The sequence below is a fragment of the Pongo pygmaeus genome, chromosome 8 (assembly GCF_028885625.2).
Source record: "Pongo pygmaeus isolate AG05252 chromosome 8, NHGRI_mPonPyg2-v2.0_pri, whole genome shotgun sequence".
NCBI classification, from domain to species: domain Eukaryota; kingdom Metazoa; phylum Chordata; class Mammalia; order Primates; family Hominidae; genus Pongo; species Pongo pygmaeus.
The window spans coordinates 58,525,241-58,550,778 of record NC_072381.2 but is presented as its reverse complement, the minus strand read 5'-3'; the positions used below and the strand labels follow the sequence as shown (position 1 = coordinate 58,550,778).

The 25,538-nt window shown below is 44.7% G+C and overlaps 1 long non-coding RNA gene across 1 annotated transcript in view; it reads right to left on the bottom strand.

Moving 5' to 3' along the window:
* LOC129006510 (uncharacterized) overlaps nt 1-25,538 on the bottom strand; it is a 122,619-nt gene that overhangs the window by 89,205 nt on the left and 7,876 nt on the right. The window contains exon 2 of the long non-coding RNA XR_008492015.1: nt 18,445-18,653. This is a non-coding gene — a long non-coding RNA (uncharacterized LOC129006510). The remainder of the gene's footprint in view (nt 1-18,444; nt 18,654-25,538) is intronic.

Genomic DNA, 25,538 nt, shown 5'->3' with positions numbered 1-25,538 from the left:
GCAGCTTCTTCAACTATAAAATGGGATTATATAGAGTGCATATCTCCTGGAATGGTTTGAAGATTTGCATGAGATGTTGCAAGTAAGCATATAGCACAGCTCCTGGCAGACAGGAAGCACTCAGTAAATGTCAACTCATCCTGCTCCAGAGCCTCACCCCCTCCCTCTGCATTGCACTGTCAGAGGCAGTGGCAGAAGCAGTAGAAGACCAGCCAGTGGTTGCTGTTTGCTGTCCTTTTAAGAAAAAGGTCACTTCATTCACTGTCAGGTAATCAGCCCTAGAGGTAGAGGCTGCCCAATGGTAGTGTCTTTTTTCTTGAGAAGTGTATCAAACGCATTGATAAGAAAAAGCCAGGACCTTCTCAGAAGTGTTGCTTGTGCCTGAATTCATTCTTCAGTCTTTGGGAACGTACTAACTCTTGTATCACATGTATTCTGGAACAGAAGTCAAGAGCTTGTTTTCAATATATCCTCTGTCTCATTCTCTCTCTCTCTCACACACACACACACACACACACATCTCTTTTGCCTTTGAAACAATCTCACTTTGACCTCACAAGCCAGTGTTTTGAAACCAGTGTTTTCAAAGTATAGTTGCAGGATCAACAGAAGCAGCATATCCTGAGACTGTGTTAGAAATGTGAATTCTCAAGCCCTACACTGGACCTCTTGAATCAAGTTCTGCGAGTTGGGTCCAGCTTGTAGTTAACAAGCCCTTCAAGTGACACTGAGGCTCACTGAAGTTTGAGACTTATCACCTTAGACAAAGGTAAAAGAGGATCCTGGCTTGCCACTTAGGGGATTGAAGGTGAGGGGGGGCCAATAGGGTCAATCCTCACCCAACCGCCAACAGTGGCATCGAAGGTCCTACCTTGGCTAACCCATTTTCCTTCCATCTCCCATACCCTTGGCTACCTTGGAGAGCTCATGACAACGACAGACATCTGTAATTCTGAAGGTAGTTTCAAGCAACAGGCTGGCTAGTCCTAACCTGAGCCAAGAATTATTCAACCCCAAACCTAAAGCCAGAAAAAGATCTTATAAAACCAGTCTTCTGTTGTCTTTGTTTCCAAATCATCCCGCCCTTCAGATGCCTACAAAAACAATTAATGCTTCCATATTTGTTTCTACTCCAAGAAACAGATTTTAACAGCAATCAAAACTGCAAATGCCAACAGAGATTGGGCTGCCAACCTGAATAGATGAAGTGACCTGGTTTGGGGAGTTGTTGGGAGTGGTGAGGCCTGTGGGAGAAAGAGGACATGACAATTTACAAGAAGCAACTGAGCATCATCCCAGCTGTGGCCTTGTAGGGTGTAAGTCCAACAGGGCCAGATTTCATATTTGAGGCAAAGACAGAAATCAAATGTTTGCATCGCCCTCCAATGCAAATGTTAGCTCAATTGTTTATCAAACATTGTGCTGGTCACACAGCAGCAGACTTGGCTACAGGCTGTTTGTGACCTCTGCTTTGCAGAAATACAGAACTCCTCTTTTTAAAAGAGCAGTTCAGGGATTTTTTTTTTTACTATAATTAACTTAGGATCTTGTTTTGTTTCGTTTTTTGAGACAGCGTCTCACTCTGTTGTTCAGGCTGGAGTGCAGTGGTGTGATCTCGGCTCACTGCAACCTCCGCCTCCCACGTACAAGTGATTCTCCCACCTCAGCCACACATTAGCTGGGACCACAGGCACACATCACCATGTCCAGCTAATTATTTCGTATTTTTAGTGGAGATGGGGTTTCACCATGTTGCCCAGGTTTGTCTCGAACCCCTGAACTCAAGCAATCTGTCCATCTCAGCCTCCCAAAATGCTGGGATTACAGGCATGAGCCACCGCGCCAGGCCAGTTTTTTTATTTATGTATTTATTTTATGACAGAGTCTTACTCTGTCACCCAGGCTGTAATGCAGTGGCACAATCACAGCCCACTGCAGCCTCGATATCATGGGCTGAAACAATCCTCCTGCTTCAGCCTGCTGAGTAGCTGGGACTATAGGCACATGCAAGCACACCTAGGTAATTCTTTGATTTTTTCGCAGAGATGAGGTCCAACTATATTGGCCAAGCTGGTCTCAAACTCCTGGGCTCAAACGGTCCTCCCACCTTGATCTCCCGAAGTGCTGGGATTACAGGCATGAGCCACCGCACCCAGCCTACTTTGTTACTATTTGCCTTGTAATTATGGACTGCACCTTTTATTAAATAAGGTTTCAAATCTCTAAGACCAACGAACGCTCTAGACAGCACAAGTGAACCAGCACTAACCACTTACATTTCCCTTCCTAAAATCCTAATATGGCTTCAAATTAGAAGGGAAACACTAATAGAAGGGAAGATGAGACAATGACTACTGCTTTTACATTCATCCCTGGATTAGACTGTCTCCTCCAAGGACCCTCTGAGTAAACAGTGACATCCACTGGTTAAAAATCAGATCCTGCAACATATTCACTCAAGAAAAGAAACAGGTTAGCAACATATCTTTGATCTAGGCTGGGGATTCTCAGTTACCAACACACAGCAAGAGAAATTAATCCAGAGTCAAGACAAAGCAGATCTTGAGAGAACAGAGATGTTAATAAGAACAAGGAGGAAATGTGATCCCCAGTACACGCCAGGCTGCTTTGGGAATTACAGGAGTCTCCTCACTGTGCTCGAATCAGCTGCCAGACACCAGAGCCAGAAGGGACCTGTGGTTCTGCACCATCTAGTACAGGACCCTCCCGGACCCCTCATGATTACTGAGTTCTTAGGTTATGGCCAGTCTGAATGACAATGTGCTATAAGCATGAGCTACACACTGATTTCGAAGGATTATTAATGAAAAAAATATAAACTATCTCATTGATAATTTTTATATTTATGACATGCTGAAATAATATTTTGGATTATGTTAGGTTAAATAAAATATACTATAAAATTAATTTTACCAAGTTGAATTTTTTTTACTTTTTTATTATAAGTACTAGCACCGTTATATCTCATCGAGCCTCATTGTTCTCAGCCCTGCTGAGGATCAGAATCTCCTGAGGAGCTTGTAAAATATACATATGTGGGGGCCCCACCCTCACAGGTACTGATTCAAGTGGTGGAGGGATGTAATTGACAGAAACACCATGAACTCTATTCTTCAGTTTCCTTTCTCTACATCTAAGCTCTCCTTGATCCCCCTGAATGTTATTGATCTTTAGTCCTCCTTAAGCACCACTTTCATCTTGCACTTCCCCGTTCACAAATATATAATGCCTTCATTCACTTAACAGTTGTTAGGCACCTACCATGCACTTCAGGCCCTGAAGATGCGGGATGAAAGAGACAGATAATATTCCTCTGTCTTGGAGCTTACATTTGGGGTGGAGTGGGAGAGATCAATCAAATCAGTCAATCAAGAAAAATATTAGCAAAGAACTAGAAAAGAGGGATATGAGAAGGAGACATTGCATGGCCACTTTAGGCTAGATGGCTTTGGATGGCTGCTCTGGGGCAGTTAAACAGAGGTCTGAGCAAAGCCAGCTGTGAGGTCAAGAGAAGGAGCATTTCAGGCAGGGTAAACCCAATACAGAGGCTGACAGTGGTAAGTTGGCTGGTGCATTTGAACAGCCAAAAGAAGGCCATGGTGGCTATAGCAAGGCAAGTTTAACCAGGATTGGAGGGGTGAGAGAGGAGAAGGGGGGCTGGGACTTTACTAAGGAAGTAATTATTAAGGAGGTGTTATGGTCTGAATGTTTGTGTTCCCTGCAAGGTTCCTATGTTGAAAGCTTCACCTCCTGAGAAGGTAAGGGCTTTGGGAGGTAATTAGATCATGAGGATGGAGTCCTCATGAATAGGATTGGTGCACTTATAAAAGGGACCCCAGAGAGGTCTCTCACCCTCTTTCTGCCATGTGAGGATACAATGAGAAGTCAGCAGTCTGCAACCCAGAAAAGGGCCTTCATCAGAATTGACCATGCTGGCAGCCTGATCTTCCCAGCCTCCAGAACTGTTAGAAATAAATGTATGTTTTTTATAAGCCACCCAGTCTATGGTGTTTTTTTACAGCAGCCTGAACCAATTAAAACAGGCGGAATCAAGGATTCGAAGCCTGAACTAGGACAAGGTGAAGCAGGAGCGGGAAAAGGAACATGCCAAATGGAGGCAAGGATTCTGTACAAAGCCTCTGCGGCAGCAAGAAGGATGCCCAAAGGCCTGGAAACAGGCCCATATGCCTGGAACACAGTGGGGAATGGAGTCAAGGTCAGAGCCAGAGACACAAGTCTCTGGTATGTAGGAAATCTCTGTGTCTTCCTCTCAATTTTGCTGAGCCTAAAACTGTTCTAAAAAAAGTAAAGTCTTTTAAAAAATTGAGGAACTCCCCCTCACAAGAAGAAAACTAAGTTGTTAGATGAGATATATCAGGGCCCCCATACTTACTGTTTTCTCTGGCTGGGATAATCTACCCTTGGACTTGGGTGTGATTAATGCCTTCATATTCATCAGTTTTTGCACAGTTGGCCTTTCTAGACCACTCTATATAAGACAGCACCCCGTCACTATCTAGCCCCAGCTTTATTTCCTTCATAGCACTTCAAATTACATATATTATTGTCGTGTGTGTGTGTGTGTGTGTGTATGTGTGTGTTTCATAAACAAGAAATGTACCTGTTCACCAATACATGGCCAGCATCTTGTTTATAATACCTAGGACACAGTAAGTGTTCAGTAGATATTTCCTGAATGAAAAAAGAAAACATAGCTTGTCTGTAATGTGGAGGGGAATAAATGGAGTAGGCCCACAGTGGAGAAAGGCAGATGGCCAGAAGACTATCACAAATGGTCCAGGTGAGAAACAATGGTTTGGAGTAAGGTGATAGAGAGGGAGAGCTCAAGATAAGGGAAGCTGGTGATATACACTGGGTAGGGAGAAGAGGAATGTATTAAGGATAATTCTCAGGATGTAGGGTGGTGATGTTCATTGAGTTGGAGAACACTGGAAGAGGACCAATTCTAAAGAGGAAAGCCTCACATTTGATTTTGAAAGAGTTGATCTTCAGATACTTTTGAGAAAGCCAAAGGAAAATGTTTAGAAGGCTAGTGGATTCTGAAGTATTTACAGACAAAATGGTGTGATGATTTGGATCATCTTCAAATTACACCAACCAGGCAGAGGATGAGGACGAGCAGGGAGATAGAAGAAACAAAATAGCACAAAGTCAAGAGTAGCTGAAACTAGATTCTAATTATTAGTGGTTCATTAAATTGTTCTATTTTGATATGTGCTTAAAATTTTCCAGAGGGGAAAAAATGCTTTAAAGGCTACAGGTGTATACATGACTGGAGCAAAGGGGGAAAGGCTCAGACTAGACATATAAATTTGGATGATACATATTTAAAGGTGGTCATTAAAGCCATGGACGTGGATAAAATCTCCCAGGCAGAAAGAATAGAGTAAATATCTAGGAGGCATCAGACCTTGTCTTGTAGAAATCTATCATGTAATGACTGAGCAGAGGCAAATGCACCTGCGGAAGAGACTGGATGGAGTAGCCAAGAGAAAAAAACCTAGTCAAATGGGTGTGACTCCACAGACAGGTTCAACCAATGCCATAGAGGAGGAAGCTCTATTTTTTAGCATATATGGTAGCCAGAGAGGATCACATTCTTTGAGCATCTGACAGGGTGCCAAGTGGAAGGGGCCTGGCTGATTCTTGTGGTCCCAAGCAGGGCAAGATGGGTTAGTGCAGAAGTCTTGGGTAGGCAGGGTTCCCCTCAGTGTGCAAAGGGGGTGCTCCAAGAGGCCTTCATTTGTTAAAAAAAAATGTTCTTGGTGTAATGCACTGTATCAGGCATCAGAGAGGCATAGAATTTCTCTGGAAAAACAGGAGTTTGTAAATAGAACCTGGGAATGAATCGGGATAAATAAAACAATGAGCATGAAACAAGGGGCTGATGGTGTGGGCACCTCTTCTATCTCCCTCAAGCTGCTATTCACATTCTTCCTTGTGTCATCATTGTTCTTGAAAGTACTTTCTTCTCTGCTGGAGTTTAACTTATTTTCCTTTGTTTTTCCCTTTCACAACCTCTGGCACATTAGACTGGAAAATGTCCATTGACTGCAGAATGAGCAAAGCCCCCGTGCCGTGTCTTGGCCAGCTCTCATGCTTGGTGGATGCTGCCCTTCCTGGACATACTTCCTCCTCCGCACAGGGCTGGGGAGACTCAGAAGCCAGACCACCCAGGTGTGAATCTTGGCTCCCTCTCTTACTAGCAGAGGGACCTAATCTAGCAAGTCATCTTATCTCTGTGTGCCTCTAGCTCCACCAGCAGTAAACTGAGGGAATGAGGCTGGACAGAGTGGCTCATGCCTGTAATCCCAACATAATAAGAGGCCAAGGCAGGAGGATCACTTGAGGCCAGGAGTTGGAGACCTGCCTGGGCAACATGGTGAGATGCCATCTCTACAAAAAAAAAAAAAATTTAGATTAGCTAGGTCTAGTGGTGGGCACCTGCAATTCCAGCTCAGGAGGCTGAGGCAAGAGGTTTGCTTGAGCCCAGGACGTCAAGGCTGCAGTTAGCTGTGATCAGGCTTCAGTGAGCTACGATTACACCACTGCACTCCAGCCTGAGTAACAGAGCAAGACCCTGTATGAATGAAGATGAGGGAATAACAGTCACTATTTGAGAGGTTTGTGAGTATTCAAGGAGCCACCGTGGGAAAAGCAGTTAGAGCAGTGCCTGGAAAATAACAAGCTCTGAGTAAAGATTAGCTCTTATTATTCTCTACCCAACCCAAATGCATGCTCCTCCTCCTCACCCCACCTCAATTCCAGCTCCATGTTCTGTGACCTTGCTCACGGATTTTGTCTAAAACCTCAAGTGCCCTTGCCACAGTCCCCTGGCAGACATGCAGGCATCTTTCAAATCCCAGCCCCTAGCTCCAAGCTCCCAGCCTCAACCTCACAGTGTGGGTGTTTAGGTCATTCTTCTCTAGACCAGAAACCCCTGAGGTCAGAGATGGGGTCTCACCTCTTCATGCAACTTGTACCTAATGCAGATCAGGCACATGAGAGACATCTGGTTTCATGAGGACATGAATACCGAACTTGGAATCACACGAAGCAATGTTTGAGTCCAGGCTCTGCTATGAAGTTTGCAGACAAATTCTCTGTGCTTTGGACCTCAGTTTGTAATCTTAAAAATGGTGCTTTCAATGTCTGCCTTATAATGTTGCCGTGATAATTGAAATACCCAAGGGAACATAAGATACAATTCCTACTGCTTCCGCATCCCCTTCAAGATTCAGGTGCTCTGTAAAAGCCTTCACCATGCCCTTGGGCCTCCCTCACTAACCTGTGAGCTCTTCTCTTTGTTAGCCTGTTTTCAGCTTCTTTTGTTAAGAGTCCAGCCCCTCCACCTGGCTGTGAAGGCACTGAGACCTGGAATTTTCCTTCTGTCTCTTCTAATAAATGCAGGTGCAGCTTCCTTTAATGGACTGTCAGTGGGCAGTAAGAATCTGGACTGCACAATTAAAAATGAAATAAATGCCTGGCCATCTCTGCTAACAGCTGTGAAGCTCAGGAAACCCTTATGTCCTGAAAAACTGAGGTTTTATTTAGCATGTGTATATTAAAATTACAGCCCACTCCTTTTGGAGATGGCATTGTTCCTGTGCTCTTAGCATTATTTTTCCCTTAAACTTGGTAGTTCATACAGATGGGTAGAATGGCAGAGGGTGAGAGAGGATGAAGGCTGCTCTTTAGAAAAATAATTAACCTGCAAATTAAATAAAGACATACCTGAGACTGAGTATTTTATAAAGGAAAGAGGTTTGCAAATGTTTGCTAGTGCAGAAGGAGAATCTTTCATACTGAACCTCAGCATCCAAGCCCCTGTAGTACCTGGGCCTCCTTCCTCTCACTGCCTTCCGCAACTCAGCCCACACAGCTCTTAGCTGAGCCCATGACAGGTGAGGCCCTATGGAAGCCAAGCCCCAGCCATCTGGATATCTACAGGGCAAGTGTAAGGTTGGGGGAAGCCCAAACAAAGCACCAATCCAGGGTCCTAGAACGCCACCTGGGCCCCCTGTGTTGCATGTCAATACAAACCACCCTTGCTAGGGGACCTGAAGTTCATCTTAATCCAGGCCAGAATGCATTGTTAGTGGCCCTTTTTATCCCATAAACAAAGCCTGGTGTACAAAATGAAAGTCCTGGGCTTCCTTGATTAGGGCATCTCTCAAATGTCCTGTAGGAGGCTGGTTAGTTTTCTTCTAGTCATGCTAGCTCAGAAGGAACCGGTACTAGCTTTAGCTTATCATTTTACTTTCCAGGCTAAGAAATAGAATATTTGCCACAGGGGGTGGGCTCTGCTTTCTGGAGGATGATCATTAGTATTAACTTATTTGTTTAACCAGTGTTTACTGAGCACCAACTATGTGCTGGCTAGGAGGAGAAGTGTATTAGTCCATTCTCACACTGCTAATAAAGACATACCTGAGACTGGGTATTTTATAAAGGAAGGAGGTTTAACTGACTCACAATTCAGCACAGCTGGAGAGGCCTCAGGAAACTTACAATCATGGTGGAAGGGAAAGCAAACATGTCCTTCACATGGCAGCAGCAAAGAGAAATGCAGAGCAAAGTGGGGGGAAAGTCCCTTATAGAACCATCAGAACTCATGAGAACTCTGTCACTATCACAAGAACAGCATGGAGGTAACTGCCCCCATGATTCAAATGCCTCCCACTGACTCCCTCCCATGATATGTGGGGATTATGAGAACTACAACTCAAAATGAGATTTGGGTAGGCACACAGCCAAACCATATCAAGAGGCAATTAATGACGTCAGAACAGATGGGGTTTCTGGGATGAATGAATGAGACACAGGGAGACAAAACAATACATGAACAGAAGGGGGCAACTTACTGTGGTCAATGATGAGCCCTGTTAACAACCCAGGGAGCCAAAGCCAAGGGAGTTGAAGCCCACAGTGGGCTCTTCGAGACATAGAGCGGGCCTGAGTGCCTATGCCTCTCACGTGCACCGGCTGTGACACTGAGTGGGCCCCTGACCCTTTTGAGTCTGAGGTCCTTCATCCACACAGTGGAGGTGATAATCTAGTAAACATTAGCTTCCTTGTCCTTAAGGTAGCAAATCAGAGCACTGGAGAAATGGTGGGCTTTGGAAGCAGAAAAAATGCATGTGAGTTCACCAGTGTGTGGTGACTTGCTGTGGGAGGTTGGGAAAGTCACTTACCATCTCTGAGCCTCATCCTCTCATCTCTTTACTGAAGATGATAATGCCTGCCTCATGGGGTGGTGAGGGACAATGAGTTGCTGCATGGGAAACCCTGGAAAGCCCTGAACAGTCACTCAGTCCCAACCCTTTGGTCCATGAGACACTCCAACTTTTCAGGGAAGAGAGCATGTCCAGATTTGCTCACAAGCATATCTTTGGTGCTTGGCCCTAAGGCACCCAACACATGGGAAGTAATAAAAATTTTTGTTGAAGGAACAAACCTCCTAATTTTACAATAGGGAAACAAAGGTATTAAAGTAACTTAACAACCTTGGGTCTTTTCAAGGGCAATTTTGCTTAAAGTCAAAAAACAAGTTGGTGACCAAATGTGGGAATCTTCCCAGTGCACCATGGAAGAGGAGACAGCAAGAGGCAGAGTGCACCCCCAGAGACCCCAGATCAGAGGTATAAATGCTCGTTCTACCTGGGGCCTATGTTGGAAAAAAATTACACAAGCCCCTTGGAGCTGAGAACATTTTTACAGTTTGGTCAGAGAAAAGTACTTCAGGGTTTGTAACTAAACAGGAGAAGGAACTGGAACTCTGTGATTCTCTGGCTCTCTTAAGCTCTCCTGGCAAGATTCAGGGCAACCTGCTAAACTACAGCAGCTGAATTTTCACCTCCACATCATGTTTTGATAAATGCAAAATGGGAGCAGAGCTGAACTTGTTTAGATGAACTGGAAGAATGATGAGGCAGAACCTCAGGATATTATGGCCTTTCTGAGCTTTATTACATGTGACACTATCCCGTCTTCTACATGCTTAGAAAACCATAGAAATCATCCTTTTTATCACTGAGCCAGTGACAGTAACACTTAGGAGATGCTGTCATGCTTTGGGGTAGAAAATCTATCTCCAGGCAGTGATAGGGTATGCCGCCATGCATCGAGAGCTAGCCAGAACCACTTGGTAAAGCAGTCTCCAGAGCTTGGCCACTGGTGGCCAGGGGCCCATTGACCAATCAATCTGTGGGTTATTCAAGACCTTCAGTCAGCCAGTGATTCCTGATATACCACCTTCTGGATTTGATTCATTTTGGATTCCACTTCCTTTTACTAAGCACATGGTATTGGGTAGACAATATAATCCCTCTGAGCCCCATTTCCTCAACTATGAGAGAAGCAAGACAAGGACCCACTACATTCACTTGTTGTGAACACTAAATTAAATAATGCATGCAAAACTTTGAGTAAAGTGCACAGTGCATAGGAGGTTTTCCAGAAATGGTTTTTGATGCTGCTGCTGTCACTTTTTTTTTTTTTGAGACGGAATCTTGCTGTGTCGCCCAGGCCGGAGTGCAATGGCACGATCTTGGCTCACTGCAACCTCCGCCTCCTGGGTTCAAGCAATTCTCCTGCCTCAGCCTCCTGAGCAGCTGGGATTACAGGTATGCGCCACCATGCCTGGCTCATGCCTGTAATCCTAGCATTTCGGGAGGCTGAGGCGGATTGTTGCCTTTTTCATATACATTAGCTCATCTGTCAGTGGATCTCACAGGAATTTAACTTCAGAACACAAATTAGATGATATCTTCACGTTTATTACGTGAAGTGTTTTTAAAAAGTGTTTGTACATGTACAGACATTTGTTTGAGAAACTGGGTTGTGAACTACTTGCCAATTTGGATCGAGCCCTCATGGCCTTCTAGAACGGAGAACAGCAGACAGATGGCCAAGTCATGGCCATCTCACATATCACTGGGTCCTTCTGTGATCCAGTTACTAGTGATCTCGGTACACCATTAATTCACATTTTGCCCAAATCCCTTTTTTGCAAGTGCTTGATGCTCCTCCTGTCACCTCTGTGGTGGTTTTCAATATCTAAAAGCAGGGCATCTATCCTGGGTTCCATCATGTTAGATTTAGTCCCTCACTCCAGCCTGCCCCAAATCTGTGGGTGTTTGATTCTACCATTCAAAAGATTCACTATTTCTCTTTCTACTACACCTACCTCCTTTATCTAACTTATTGATAATGTTGATAGGAAAATAAATGTGTTGGATAGAGTAGGAAAGAGGAACAGTAACATTTGTAGAAAGCCAACTATACCTAGCTAGATGTGATGGACCACACCTATAATCCCAGTTACTCGGAGGCTGAAGCAGGATAATCACTTGAACCCAGGAGGTAGAGGTTGTGGGCAGCCAAGATCTTGCCACTGCACTCCAGCCTGGGCTACAAAGAGAGACTCTCTCTCAAAAAAAAAGAAAGAAAAAGAAAGCCAATTATACCCAGTCCTTTAAGTTTATTAGTAAGCAGTGGGGTTTAAGCTCTTAAAATCATGTGTTCTGGGGTCAGACTGCCTGGAAGCAGTATTCTCTGTGTGAGCTCAGGCAAATACCTCTGCCTCTCTGAGCCTTAATTTGCCCAACTATAAAATGGAAGGGATGATGACAAGACAAACCTCATGGGATTTGCTGGGGCCATTACTTGAGCTAATACATGTTCCTAATGTATGAACTCCAAGTTCTTCAGTCAGGGTTCTCTGGAGGGACGGCACTAATGGAATAGATATATATGTAAAGGGGAGTTTATTAAGTATTAACTCACACGATCACAAGGTCCCACAATAGTGCATCTGCAGGCTGAGGAGCAAGGAGAGCCAGCCCAAGCTCCAAAACTGAAGAACTTGGAGTCCAATATTCGAAGGCAGGAAGCATCCAGCACAGGAGAAAGATCTAGGCTGGGAGGCTAGGCCAGTCTCTCTTTTCACATTTTTCTGCCTGCTTCTATTCTATCTCCACTGGCGGCTGATTAGGTTGTGCCCACCCAGATTAAGGGTGGGTCTGCCTTTCCCAGACCACTGACTCAAATGTTAATCTCCTTTGGCAACACCCTCACAGACGTACCCAGGATCAATACTTTGTATCCTTCAATCCAATGGAGTTGACACTCAGTATTGACCATCACAGGTCCATGCCTTGTCGACTTGAACCCATACACATCTCCTGAGATCATACATAACCTTCAAATAAAGACAATAATAACCTTCAAATAAAGACAATAATAAGGTGATAATTATACCTAACATAATACAACTATCCTTCATACAACCAGAAACACGCCAATCCCCAACCCAAATACTATTACATAAAGTTAACAATACTTAAATGCTGATGTAAAGTCAATAAATCTTATGTCACATAATAAAGGGAAAAGACAGGAAATAAAATGAAGATATTTTCTTTGTATAAGTGTATACATGCACAAGCATGTTTTTAACAAAAGAAAGAGGAAATACTCATGACAATTATAGTCCTTGTTTCTGCAGCTGGTCACGTGGTCATAGCTGGTATTGATGACTACCTTCTTCTACTACCCATTCTGTATTCCCTTTACCTTCAGCAAGCACCTCAGCAGGTCATGGTTTTTTTCCTGGTGGAGTGACCCAAACCTTCATTTCTGAAGGGTCTGGGTCATTTGTAGTCCTGCCTGGATTGGACTGTTGTAGTTTCCCATTGACCTTAATCACAGGATACGGTAATACTAAAAGATGCCCTAATGGATCTCCCATATTAAATGCATAATCTTCCTTACCTCTGTTGTGCAATAGTAAACTGATTTCATCTTGACAATCTGGGTCAATCACCCCAACCAACACTGTAACCCCCTTCTTAGCCTATTGACTTAAAGGTAGCAGGAGCCCAAAGTGTCCAGGTGGCAATCTTAACTTCCAGTTTCATGGAATTATTGTTGTGTCTCCTGGTGGCAGTGTTCCTTCCTCTGGAAATAAGACCTCTAAGCCAGCAGAAAGTAATGCTGCAGGAACAGGAAGCAAAAATTTTGCTAGTGGGTCACTAGGGGTGATGGTAAGTGGTACCACTTCCACTTCTGACCTTGATTCCTAGACCCGTGAATCCTGGCTATGGGAGAAACAGTACCATATATTGGACGATGATTCAGAGCATACACGGCTTTCTGGAGAACTTTGCTCCAGCCCTGCAAAGTATTGTCACCTAGCTGGCATTGTGATTGTAACTTCAAAAGGCCATTCCACCGTTCTATCAATCCAGCTGCTTCAGGATGATGGGGAACTTGGTAAGACCAATGAATTCATGAGCATGAGCCCACTGCCACACTTCTTTAGCCATAAAGTGAGTGCCCTGGTCAGAGGCAATGCTGTGTGGAATACCATGACGGTGAATAAGGCATTCTGTGGGTCCATGGATGGTAGTCATGAGAGAAGCATTGCATGCAGGATAGGCAAACCCATATCCAGAGAAAGTGTCTATTCCAGTGAGGACAAACCTCTGCCCTTTCCATGATGGAAGAGGTCCAATATAATCAACCTGCCACCAGGTAGCTGGCTGATCACCGTGAGGAATGGTGCCATATCGAGGGCTCAGTATTAGTCTCTACTGCTGGCAAATTGGGCACTCAGCAGTGGCCGTAGCCAGGTCAGCCTTGGTGAGTGAAAGTCCCTGTTGCTGAGCCCATGTGTAACCTCCGTCCCTGCCACCATGGCCACTTTGTTCATGGGCCCGTTGGACGATGGCAGGAGTGTCTGGGGAAAGAGGCTGAGTGGTGTCCACAGAACAGGTCATCTTATCCACTTGATTATTAAAATCCTCCTCTGCTGAGGTCACCCATTGGTGAGCACTCACATGGGATACAAATATCTTCACAGTTTTTGACCATTCAGAGAGGTCCATCCACACACCTCTTCCCCAAATTTCCTTGTCACCAATTTTCCAATCATGCTTCTTCCAAGACCCTGACCATCCAGCCAAACCATTGGCTACAGCCCATGAGTCAGTATATAATCACACATCTGACCATTTCTCCTTCCATACAAAGTACACAACCAGGTGCACTGCTCGCAGTTCTGCCCACTGGGAAGATTTCCCTTCACCGCTGTCCTTCAGGGATGTCCTAGAAAGGGGCTGTAGTGCTACAGCTGTCCAATTTGGGGTGGTGCCTGCATATGGTGCAGAACCACCTGTGAACCAGTCCCTAGTATTCTCTTCCTCTATCAACTGATCAGAGAGAACTCCCCATGAAGCCATCAGTGCAGGCTGGGGGAGAAAAGGCAGGGCAACAGGAATGGAGGCCATGGGCATTTGAGCCACTGCCTCACGTAACTTGTGCCTTCAGGACCTGCTCAAGACCGATCACGTATATACCACTTCCATTTGATGATGGAATGCTGCTATGCATGAACCACCTTATGGCTAGATGGGTCAGAAAGCAGCCAGTTCATGATAGGCAATTCAGGTTGCATGGTGACTTGATGGCCCATAGTCAAATGTTCAGTTTCCACCAAAGCCCAGTAACAGGCAAAGGGCTGTCTCTTAAAAGGAGAGTAGTTATCTGCAGAAGATGGCAGGGCCTTGCTCCAAAATCCTAGAGGCCTCCGCTGTGATACACCTATGCGGGCCCGCCAAAGGCTCCAAACAACATCCCTATCTGCCACTGACACCTCAAGCACCATTGGATCTGCTGGTTCATATGGCCCAAGTGGCAGAGCAGCTTGCACAGCAGCCTGGACCTGTTGCAGAGCATTCTCCTGTTCTGGACCCCACTCAAAACTCATAGCCTTTTGGGTCACTTGATAAATGGACCAGAGTAACACACCCAAATGAGAAATGTGTTGCCTCCAAAATCCAATAGGCCCACTAGGCATTGTGCCTCTTTCTTGGTTGTAGGAGGGGCCAAATGCAGCAACATATCCTTCACCTTAGAAGAAATATCTTGACAGGCCCCATACCACTGGACCCCTAGAAATTTTACTAAGGTAGAAGGCCCCTGAATTTTAGTCGGATTTATTTCCCTTCCTTTGGCACACAAATGTCTCACCAATAAGTCCAGTGTGTTTGCTACTTCTTGCTCACTGAATCCAATCAGCATAATGTGATCAATGTAATGGACTAGTGTGATATCTTGTGGAAGCAAAAATCGATCGAGATCTCACCGAATAAGATTATGACACAAAGCCAGAGAGTTGATATACCCCTGAGGTAGGAAAGTAAAAGTACATTTCTGGCCTTGCCAGCTGAAGGCAAATTGCTTCTGGTAGGCCTTATGGACAGGAATGAAGAAAAAGGCATTTGCCAGTCAATGGCTGCATACCAGGTACCAGGAGATGTGTTAATTTGCTCAAGCAATGAAACCACATCTGGTACAGCAGCTGCAACTGGAGTCACCACTTGGTTAAGCTTGCTATAATCCACGGTCATTTTCCAAGATCATCTGTCTTCTGCTCAGGCCAAATGGGAGAGTTGAATGGGGATGTGGTGGGAATCACCACCCCTGCATCTTTCAAGTCCTTGATAGTGACACTAATCTCTGCAATCCCTCCAGGGATCCAATATTGTTTTTGATTTACTATTTTTCTAGGTAGAGGCAGCTTTAATGGCTTCCATTTGGCCTTTCCACCATAATAGCCCTTACCTACCACTCAGGGAGCCAATGTGGGGGTTCTGCCAGCTGCTAAGTATGTCTATGCCAATTATTCATTCTGGCACTGGGGAAATGACCACCGGATGAGTCCAGGACCCACTGCACCAGCTGTAAGTTGGACCTAAGCTAAAATTCCATTAATTACCTGACCTCCATAAGCCCCCACTTTAACTGGAGGACCACAATAATGTTTTGGATCCTCTGGAATCAACGTCAGCTCAGGGCCAGTGTCAGTATTCCCTGAAATGTCTGATCATTTCCCTTTCCCCAATGCACAGTTACCCTGGTAAAAAGCCAGAATTCTTCTTGGGGAATGATAGGAGAAAGATTCACTCCATAAATTGCCGATAATGTAGTGGGGTCCTTCCTTAAGGGGACCCAGCCTCCCCTTCATTCAAGGGGTCCTGGGTCTGTAAACTAGCTCAAGTCTGGAAATTGACTAAGGGGTCATGATGTTCTGTTTTTATAATTCAAATCAGTCTTTTGTCCATTCAACCTAAAAGTTTTCTGCTTATAGAAATTAAGTAGGAATTTATTAATAAGAAGTAGGCTTTCTATCAATTTCACTTCTAGGAACACTGTGATTAATTAGCCAATGCCAGAGCTCTACACGAGTCAGACTATTCTGATTGCCGCTTTGCCTCTACTGTTCATTATGATAGCTACGCCCACCTTGCCTTTGATGGTTGAGTGCTGCCACTTGGCCCCTGCCACCTCGGGATCCAAATATTCCCATTTTATTTAAAGTTTGTGGTTGAGTGACTGGGGTTCCCACTGTTAGGTCTGACATAGAGAGAAGAGCAATTACAAGGCTCTTCAAAGATGCACAAATCTATTTCAGGAGGCATTGGTCAAGGGTATATCTTCTGGACCCTCCCAGCTGGGATAAGTAGCTCTAAAGAGAGTAATCCACTCCACCATCCCAATCTCCTTAAGCCTTTGGATTCCTTCCTCTACATTAAATCAAGGGAGATCAGGCATTTCTAACTCACTTAGAGTGGGCCATCTTTTAATCATATTTCAGCTAACCAAACAAATAAACTATTAGAGACTTATTTAACTCCCAAAGCTGAAATGATAAATGCAGAGTCCCTACTTAGTGGGCCCAATTCAATAAATTCAGCCTGATTCAACTCTATGTTCCTTCCACCATTATCCCACACCCTTAATATTCATTCCCATGCCTGTTCTCCAGATTTCTGTTTATATAAATTAGGAAACTCAAGCAGTTCTTTTTGAGTGCAGCGCACCTCCTCATGGGTCACACCCTCAACCTCACCTCTAGGGGTCCGCCAGGACTTTACTCTAGTTATAGGTCTAGAAGCAAACAGGGGTGTTGGGGGTGGCTCCTGAGGAGAATCAAATTATCTTGCCTGACAACTGCCACAGAGGAGGCCATCACTGTTGCCTCAGGCCACGCAGGGTTTGTCTCTTCAGACAAAGGTGGAAAGGCTGACGGCAGCATGGGTCGGGGAGGGGATGTTGCCACTACTGGGGATAGGGAAGCTGTTTCTTCTGGCAAAAAACGTTCATCAGAGTTTACAAACTCAGTTTCCCCAGCTTCATCAGAGTCCTCCCACATATCCCAATTCCAAGTTGCAGGCTCCCATTCTTTTCTAATCAATGCCCTTACTTTAACAGTAGACACCTGGTGAGGTTGTGCATGTATCTTTCGTTGCAGGTCAGTCATTCGCGTAAGAGCTTGTGCCTGTTTTTCCACAATGTCAGCCCTTTCTCCGCAGGAGACAAAACTCTCACTCAGGGCAATCCTAGCAGATGTGAGGCTCAGTGTCTGCTTCTGAAGCTGGCAGATAGAATCCCTGAGTTTATCATTTTCTTTCATCACTTTGTCCACTGAACTTAGGAGCAACCAACCAGCTTCATTATGTTCCTTGACTCTCCAGATATAGTCAAAGGTATTATGTATATAGAGTCACTAAACTCCTTGCCTCTCATAAGCAATGAAATCAGGAGTGTCAAATGCATTTATTCTGCATAACTCTCTACACAGTTCACTCCAAGAGCTCTCAGTGTCCTCCATACTATTAGAAGTAGAGTCCTTAGCATTTTGGGGTCTGATCATTTGAAGCAGCCAACTCCAGAAATCCCAAAACCAACGAAATAACTCCATCCTTAATATTCTATTCCTTTAGAACCACTCCTGTTACCAAAATCTGTATTAGTCAGGGTTCTCTAGAGGGACAGAGCTAATGTAATAGATATAGATATAGATATAGATATAGATATAGATATAGATATATAGATATAGATATAGATATATAGATATAGATAGATAAAGGAGGGGTTATTAAGTATTAACTCACACAATCACAAGGTCCCACAATAGGCCGTCGGCAGGCTGAGGAGCAAGGAGAGCCAGTCTGATTCCAAAACTGAAGAACTTGGAGTCCAATATTCAAGGGCAGGAAGCATCCAGCACAGGAGAAAGATGTAGGCTGGGAGGCTAGGCCAGTCTCTCTTTTCACATTTTTCTGCCTACTTATATTCCAGCTGCACCAGCAGCTGATTAGATTGTGCCCACCCAGATTAAGGGTGGATCTGCCTTTCCCAGCCCACTGACTCAAATGTTAATCGCCTTTGACAACATCCTCACAGACATACCCAGGATCAATACTTTGTATCCTTCAATCCAATCAAGTTGACCCTCAGTATTAACCATAATAAGTAGTGCTCAGTAAACATTACATTTTATTCTTATATAATCTTTATGACAAGCCTATAGGTGTTATTATTCTTTCCACTTACCAATAAAGAAATTGAGGCTCAGGGTGTTTTGGTAACTTTCTAGCAGAATACACCTGGACACCTATCCCAGACTGTATGTGCCCAGACTCATGAATGCTGCTGCAACAGGCTGCCACCCAGGAGGTGCTCCAGGCACATTTTCTGATGGCTGTGTGTTGTTCTCTCATCCATGGTTCCAGCCATCACAATTCAGTCTCTTCTCTCTTGTACTACCAAGGGAGAGAAAGCAGAAGTAGATGTCAGGCAATAGGTAGTGGGGATAATGGCCCTAAGAGTCTATTCTTCCTCTGTTAATTTGCCTAGAAGCAGAAGCTCATATGACAAGGGTTGAGTCCTTAATCAGCAATTCCTAACTGAGAACCTGAGTGTGGGTTTGTTTTGTCCACATTCACAGCATGGCTTAGCAGACAGCAAAATATACTTGGCTTTAGATGGGAATAACCTTAGCAAGACAATTTCTACAGCACATGCAAGTGCACATAAACATGCACATGCTCAGCTGAGAAGAAAACTAAAAATAGATATTCTTTGCATGGTCCACTGAGTGACATCCTACCTAGCAAAAAATCTCTACCTCCAAGCACCTGCTCAGTCCAAACTTCAGACAAGCATTAGACTATTATCCTGGCCTCTAGGTATGAGAGGAATAAAGATTGATTCCATCAAGAGTCTGAGAAAGGGAGGGAAGGGAGCCAAAACATGGCACAGGCCTTCATAAAACCTATGGGAGATCATCAGCTCAAAATGGGATTCTCGAAGATTAAAACAAATAGTGCTTCTGTATGCAAAGCAGCCCCAGACAGCATGATGGATGAGGGCTACCTCCATCCCAGATCTGTATGATTTCTTTCTGCTCTTCCTTACTGGGAGATTTAAGCCAACTCTGAGCTGGGTTTTCTGTATGACGAGTGAAGCCTGGAAACCTTTCTTCCCATCCCAGGTGCCTGATCAGCCAGGGGCAGTTCTGAGTATTAGGTGTGGCAGCTTCTTGGAAGCAAAAAGAGAATAAGCTGATTGGTCCAGAGTTTGAACTTAGACCAGGGGTTGCCAAATTTGTCTGCACATTAGAATCACCTGGGAAAGCATGTAAACATTTGAAATTGACCCAGCCATATTTCAGGTTAAGTAAACTGCAATCTATTAGGCAGGACACAAGCACCAGGAGTTTCTAAGCTTCCCAGATGATTCCAATGTACAGACAAGCTCTGGGAACCACTGGTTTAGACACGTGGTTCTTTCCTGGCAAAGGCTGTGCCCCTTAAAGGACATTTTGCAATGTCAGGAGACATTTTTGGTCATCACAAATGGGGGGGTGGTGCTGCTGACATCTAGTGGGAAAAGGCCAGGAATGCTGCTAAACATCCTCAAAAGAAAGAATTATCTGGCTCAAAATGTCGATAGAGTCCAGGGTGAGAAACCTAGTTTAGACACTTGCAACTCAAAGTGTGGTTCATGGACCAGCAGCTTGTTAGAAATACAGAACCTCTGGCCAGGCGTGGTGGCTCACACCTATAACCCCAGCCCTTTGAGAGGCTGAGGCAGGTGGATCACTTAAGGCCAGGAGGTTGAAACCAGTCTGGGAAACGTGGTGAAACACCATCTCTACAATAAATACAAAAATTAGCTTGGCCTGGTGGTGGATGCCTGTAGTTTCAGCTACTCGGGAGGCTGAGGCACAAGAATTGCTTGAACCCAGGGGGTGGAGGTTGCAGTGAGCCAAGATCTTCCACCCTGGGCAACAGAGCGAGACTCTATCTATCTGTCTGTCTGTCTCTCTCTCTCTCTCTCTTTCTCATATATATATATGAGATATATACATATGAGAGAGAGAGAGTGAGAAAAATAGAAATACAGAACCTCAGACTCTACCCCAGACCTACTGGGTCACAATCTGCATCTGTACAAGATCCCCTGGTGATTGGTAGGCACATTAGATTTTAGAAGCACCAGTTTAAACTAATTTAGGGCTGTTTTGTATAACGGGAGGTCCCTTCCATTTAAACTGCTAGGCTGGATTTCTCATCCATGGCAACCATTTCTTTCACATTCTAATTCTCCCCACAACTTCTCAAGCTCGTGTACAGGAACGGCCTCGGGCCTTCTTTTATTACACTGTATGCCTGCACACATATGTTTATGTTTATCACAGTCTCAGGCTTTAGAATCAGACAGATCGAGTTTGGATCCCAGCTCTGAATAGGATCATTTAAAATCTTAACCTCGCTGTGTCTTGATGGCCTATTCTGCAAATGGGGAAATGATGTGAAGACAAGGTAAACCATGCAAAATTAGCGATGGTGTCCGAGCAGTGTAAGTTGGAATCCCAACTTCACCAATTTATTAGTTTTTGATGTTGGGCAATTTATTTTCTTTCTTTGAACCTCAATTTTCTCATCTAAAAAAAAAAGGCATAACCACACTGAATTCTGAAGAGTATTATCCAGGTGATGGATTTTCAGAAGCTAACATGGAGTAGGAGTTCACATGCAGTCATTTGCTTGCTTCCTGAAATATGGCAGGAGCTCCATAAACGGGATAGTCTTTCATTCAAACCCCACACCAAAGCGCCATAAATCCCTTCTCTGTATCAATCTGGTGGGACATACATTCACAGTCATAGGCTCCCCTTCATCTATTCTGGGGCCAACAGAGAAGGAGGATGTTCTCATCTGCTGTCTTGTCTCGTCATCTCTGTTAAGACCATATCTTGAGGGTGGGTGACCTGCTTGCCTTCCACTGCAATCCAACTTGCAGATGGGTGATGTGCACAAAAAGTCCTCAATAAATGTTTTCTGCTAGTGATTCGGGATTCAAAGCCCTACAACTATAAGAGGGGAAACTGGGACTCAAACTTGGTTCCTCCCATTCTAAAACCCAGGCTGGCTTCACGTCACCACACTACCTCTCCATGGCAGGTGTTCCTGTCCCCCATCTCTCTCCATACACACACAGAATGCAGCAGTCAGTTAGCAACTGCCTGGTGGGGTTTCCTGTAGGGACATGAAAGCTCATTGTTTCTCCTGAACTGGATTGTAAATGGCTCGAAGCACATCCCGTGCTTTTTCCTTATTCTGTGTTCCTCAGGGACCTAAACACATGGCTGAGCACACAACAGAAAATCAATAAATCTCTGTTATCTAATTGATTGGTGAGCCGGTTGATTGATTAGGTCATGGTTGACTGAAGTAAATGCAGCATAAGCATAAGAGATGCAGGTTGCGATCATGTAATCTCCAACTCTGTCTTTGGAAAACTCCTATAATTTCCCAAAGATTCTCCTACATTCGGGATAGATCTATTCACCCAGCCTTCACCAAGAACTCCCATACACTTTATAGAAATTAAACATTCTATAAAGTGAGGATGACGAGGCAGGGAAGGGGAAGCATTGAAGCCCCAAACCCACAAGGCTTCTTGGGTCCTATTGCCATGTGGAGAAACCCTGACAGGGCACTGTGGAACAATATCCAGGCTAAGCCTGGAAAAATGACAGAAGTGAGATGAGGAGGAACTGGGAAGAATGGGAGCCAAAAGGCACAAAGTCTGGAGCAAAAAGATCAACTGTGAGGTAGAGCAATGAAGAAAGCTCCCTTGATGGGTTTGCCAGAGGACATCACCCATTCAGACAAGTAGGCAAACACCTGACTCCAGGGGCTGTAGAGAACATCATTAACACGGACAGGAACCTAAGAGCCACACCAGGTGAGCCAGAACAAATTTGAGCAATCCCAGCCAGCCAGCAGTGCCGCTGGTGCAAGTGCCTTGGCTTTAACTCAGGAACCCCAGAGCAGGAGGAGGCTCCATTTCCAATAATAAAGCACAGATTGGAGCCATTGGACTTGAGCATAGGGATTTCAATTCTACTTTTTTGCCACAAACAAACTAAGCACCCACTATGCGGTAACTGTAGCAAAGCAGCCATGAAAAGAAACATAAGTGAGCATTGACTTTGCCCAGGTTAAAAGACTACATCCTAAATGGCCTATGTCTCAAAAGAAAAAGTGAGCCAGACCATCACTTCCCCTGCCCAGCCTCTGCCACCTGCAGGCTGGGCCCGGGGCCGGAGGTTTAGACAAGACATCTTCAGTCACTCTGTGGAATAAAGGTCTTCTGAGCCTTCAGCAGGGCTGGATCAGCCCAAATTCCTCACCCCTCTTGGAGGTCAGAGGACAACTGTTGTTTCACCAAGACAGAGCTGACAATACCTAAACCTCAGGCTGCGGGAAGAAATCAGCTGGAGAACAAAGTGAAGAACCAAAGAAGACTAAGGAGAAATAGGAGAGCAAAGGGTAAACCCAGCCCCAAGCCCACAAAGCAGTGACAGGCTCCAGGGCCTGAGAATCAGATAAGAAACAAAGGCCAGATGCAGTGGCTCATGCCTGTAATCCCAGCACTTTGGGAGGCCGAGGCATGGATCACCTGATGTCAGAAGTTCGAGACCAGCCTGTCCAACATGGCAAAACTCTGTTTCTACTAAAAACACAAAAATTAGCCAGGTGTGGTGGCGGGCCTCTGTAATCCCAGCTACTCAGGAGGCTAAGGCAGGAGAATCGCTTGAATCCAGGAGGCGGAGGTTGCAGTGAGCCAAGATCACACCACTGCACTTCGGCCTGAGTGACAAGAATGAAACTCCATCTAAAAAAAAAAGGAGAGAGAGAGAGAAAGTAAGGGAAGGGCCTATTTGAGGGATTTTCTCCAAAGATGAATTTCTTTTCTGGGCTGGTGTTTATGTGCCACCCATAAAGAAAGGCCATTCGTGGAACCCAAACAGAAACAACAGCCCAGAGCCCAGATCTGTCTCTATGAAGCCTGGAGATATCATACGGTGGGGGAGAAGAAAAAAGAAAAACCTGAGATTCCATTTCTTACCCTTCTAAGAGCTGAGATTTGGATTTTTTTTTTTTTTTTTCCAGACTGCCTTGAAGGTAATCCAAGGAGGGAAAGACCCTGCTTGGGAACTGTGGGAAGATGGTGTGGATCTCAGAGTATCACTCTCAGGAAGAAAAAGAAGAGACTGCACTAAAGAAATAATGGCATGCAATGTTATTTTTAAATTACTGGTGAGAAAAAAACAGGAACTATAAGATGTCTGAATTCACACACACACACACACACTCACACACTCACACCTGTTCTCCAAAATGAAACTCACTTGTGGTGAAGCCAAACAGTGCAGCAGCTTCCTTTAATTATATAGCAGAAGGAACCCCTTCTGTCACTATTAAAACTGTCAGAAGATACATTTTCACAAAGGCTGATAGGAATGAAGTGTGTCCTTCAACTATACGGGAGGAAGCAAATGAATTTTGACCACCTACCGCTGGGAGCACCTTTTGGCAGGGGGCTCTGTATAATTTATCTGATGTAACCCTCAGAAGAGCCTCATGAGACAGTGTTATTACCTCTCATTTACTAATAACAAAGTCGAGATTCATAGAGGTGTAATAAGTCTCGAGATCTCACAAGTAGTAGGTCAGCAGTTTCACCAAACATTTGCAGGTTGACAATCTGATACTGATTTCTGCCCATTCCCCCAGCAAACACACCACCTCCCCCAAACCAGACCATCCTGAGAGGAATAATGGATAATGCATCCCCGCTAAAGGCAGACGGGTTTTAAATCAATCCACCAAGTGACCAATTAACATTCTCCCTTCCATAGCCAGCCTCTGATTCCTGGAAGGGGTGAGAAAAGTCAGTGTCTTCTCAGATTACATTGATATTCATCGCAATTACCCTCCTCCTTCTCCATTCCAGCAGCACATAAATTACCAGCTCTGTTGTCAAATGCTGTATGTAATTGTGTTTAGCATAACATCCCAAGGGAATAGAAAAACCATCCGCTCTGTGATGGGCTGAGGCATGCCAGGGTGCACTGGAATGAAAGTTGAAGCCTGGTATCCACCCCTCTCTTCCGACCTCCCACAGAAGCTGGCAAGCTCAGGCAGGTCCAGGCCTGTCAGGAGCCACAAACAGGAAGAGAGGTCAGAGTGCGAGGTGAGTAAGCAATTCCCACGAAGAAACAGCAGCCCCTCTGCTTGTCAAACTGCAAATCTAGGCAAAATAGGGATATATATTTTTTGATGCCCAAGGAACAGGTCCTTTCCAGGACTATATTTGTAAATCACTAGAAAGAAATAAAGGTTTTAAAGTAATTCCTATGAGCCAGGTCATGTAATATGTTCTCATTTAATTCCTGCTGCAGCCCTTGGGGAGGGTGATATTGGCCTTGCCCAAGGTGACACAATTGGTAAGTACAGGGCTGGCAATCTGTTTCCCTGAACTCTCTTTTCTGACCCACATTCTTCATCCCAACATCCCCCTCTGCCCTCCCAAGGATTTGCCTTACATTTAGTTCCCTCAGAACCTTTCTCTAGCTGACTTCCCAGTTGGAAATCAACCAACCAAGAGGCAATCCTTGGAAAATCCCCCTAAATTAATACAAGTCTCTTGAAAGCCAAAAAGAAATCATCCTCATTATCACTGCCAATTAGAACAAAATTTGGCTACAGATAAAATGAAGAAAAGAAAAAACTATGACTTAACTTAAAGCTCTGGTAAAGTGCTCCAATATGGATAATAGGCCCAGCCTTTTTTTATCTTCCTGTTCTGTCACTCTCAGAGCGTGGCTCATTCACAAAGTCATCTCCTGGTCCAAATGGCCTGCTGGAGCACTTGCCTTCACCTCAGAATGCCAGACAACAGGCAGAAGAGATCAGGGAAGGACAAATGGGCTCTCCCTCCTTTAAGAAGCCTTTCTAAATTTTCTACCCATCAACTTCAACTCACATTATGGTTAGAAATACTCACGTGCTCACACCTAGCTACAAGGGGGCCTGGAAAATGTTGTCTACACTGAGCACACTGTCACCCTTTCTTACACTGGGACTGTTTTCCTAAGGGAATAGACAAAATAAAGAGAATGGGTAGCAAACATCCGCCTCTGTCACAATGGCCATCACTCCCCTCCACCACCATCATCACCGCTTCTTACTCAGGACTTTCTATGCTTCACACCTTTGTTCAGTTGATCCCACAATAACCCTGCAAAGGGAACCATGTCTCCCATTTTACACGTTGGGAAATAGGGTGTG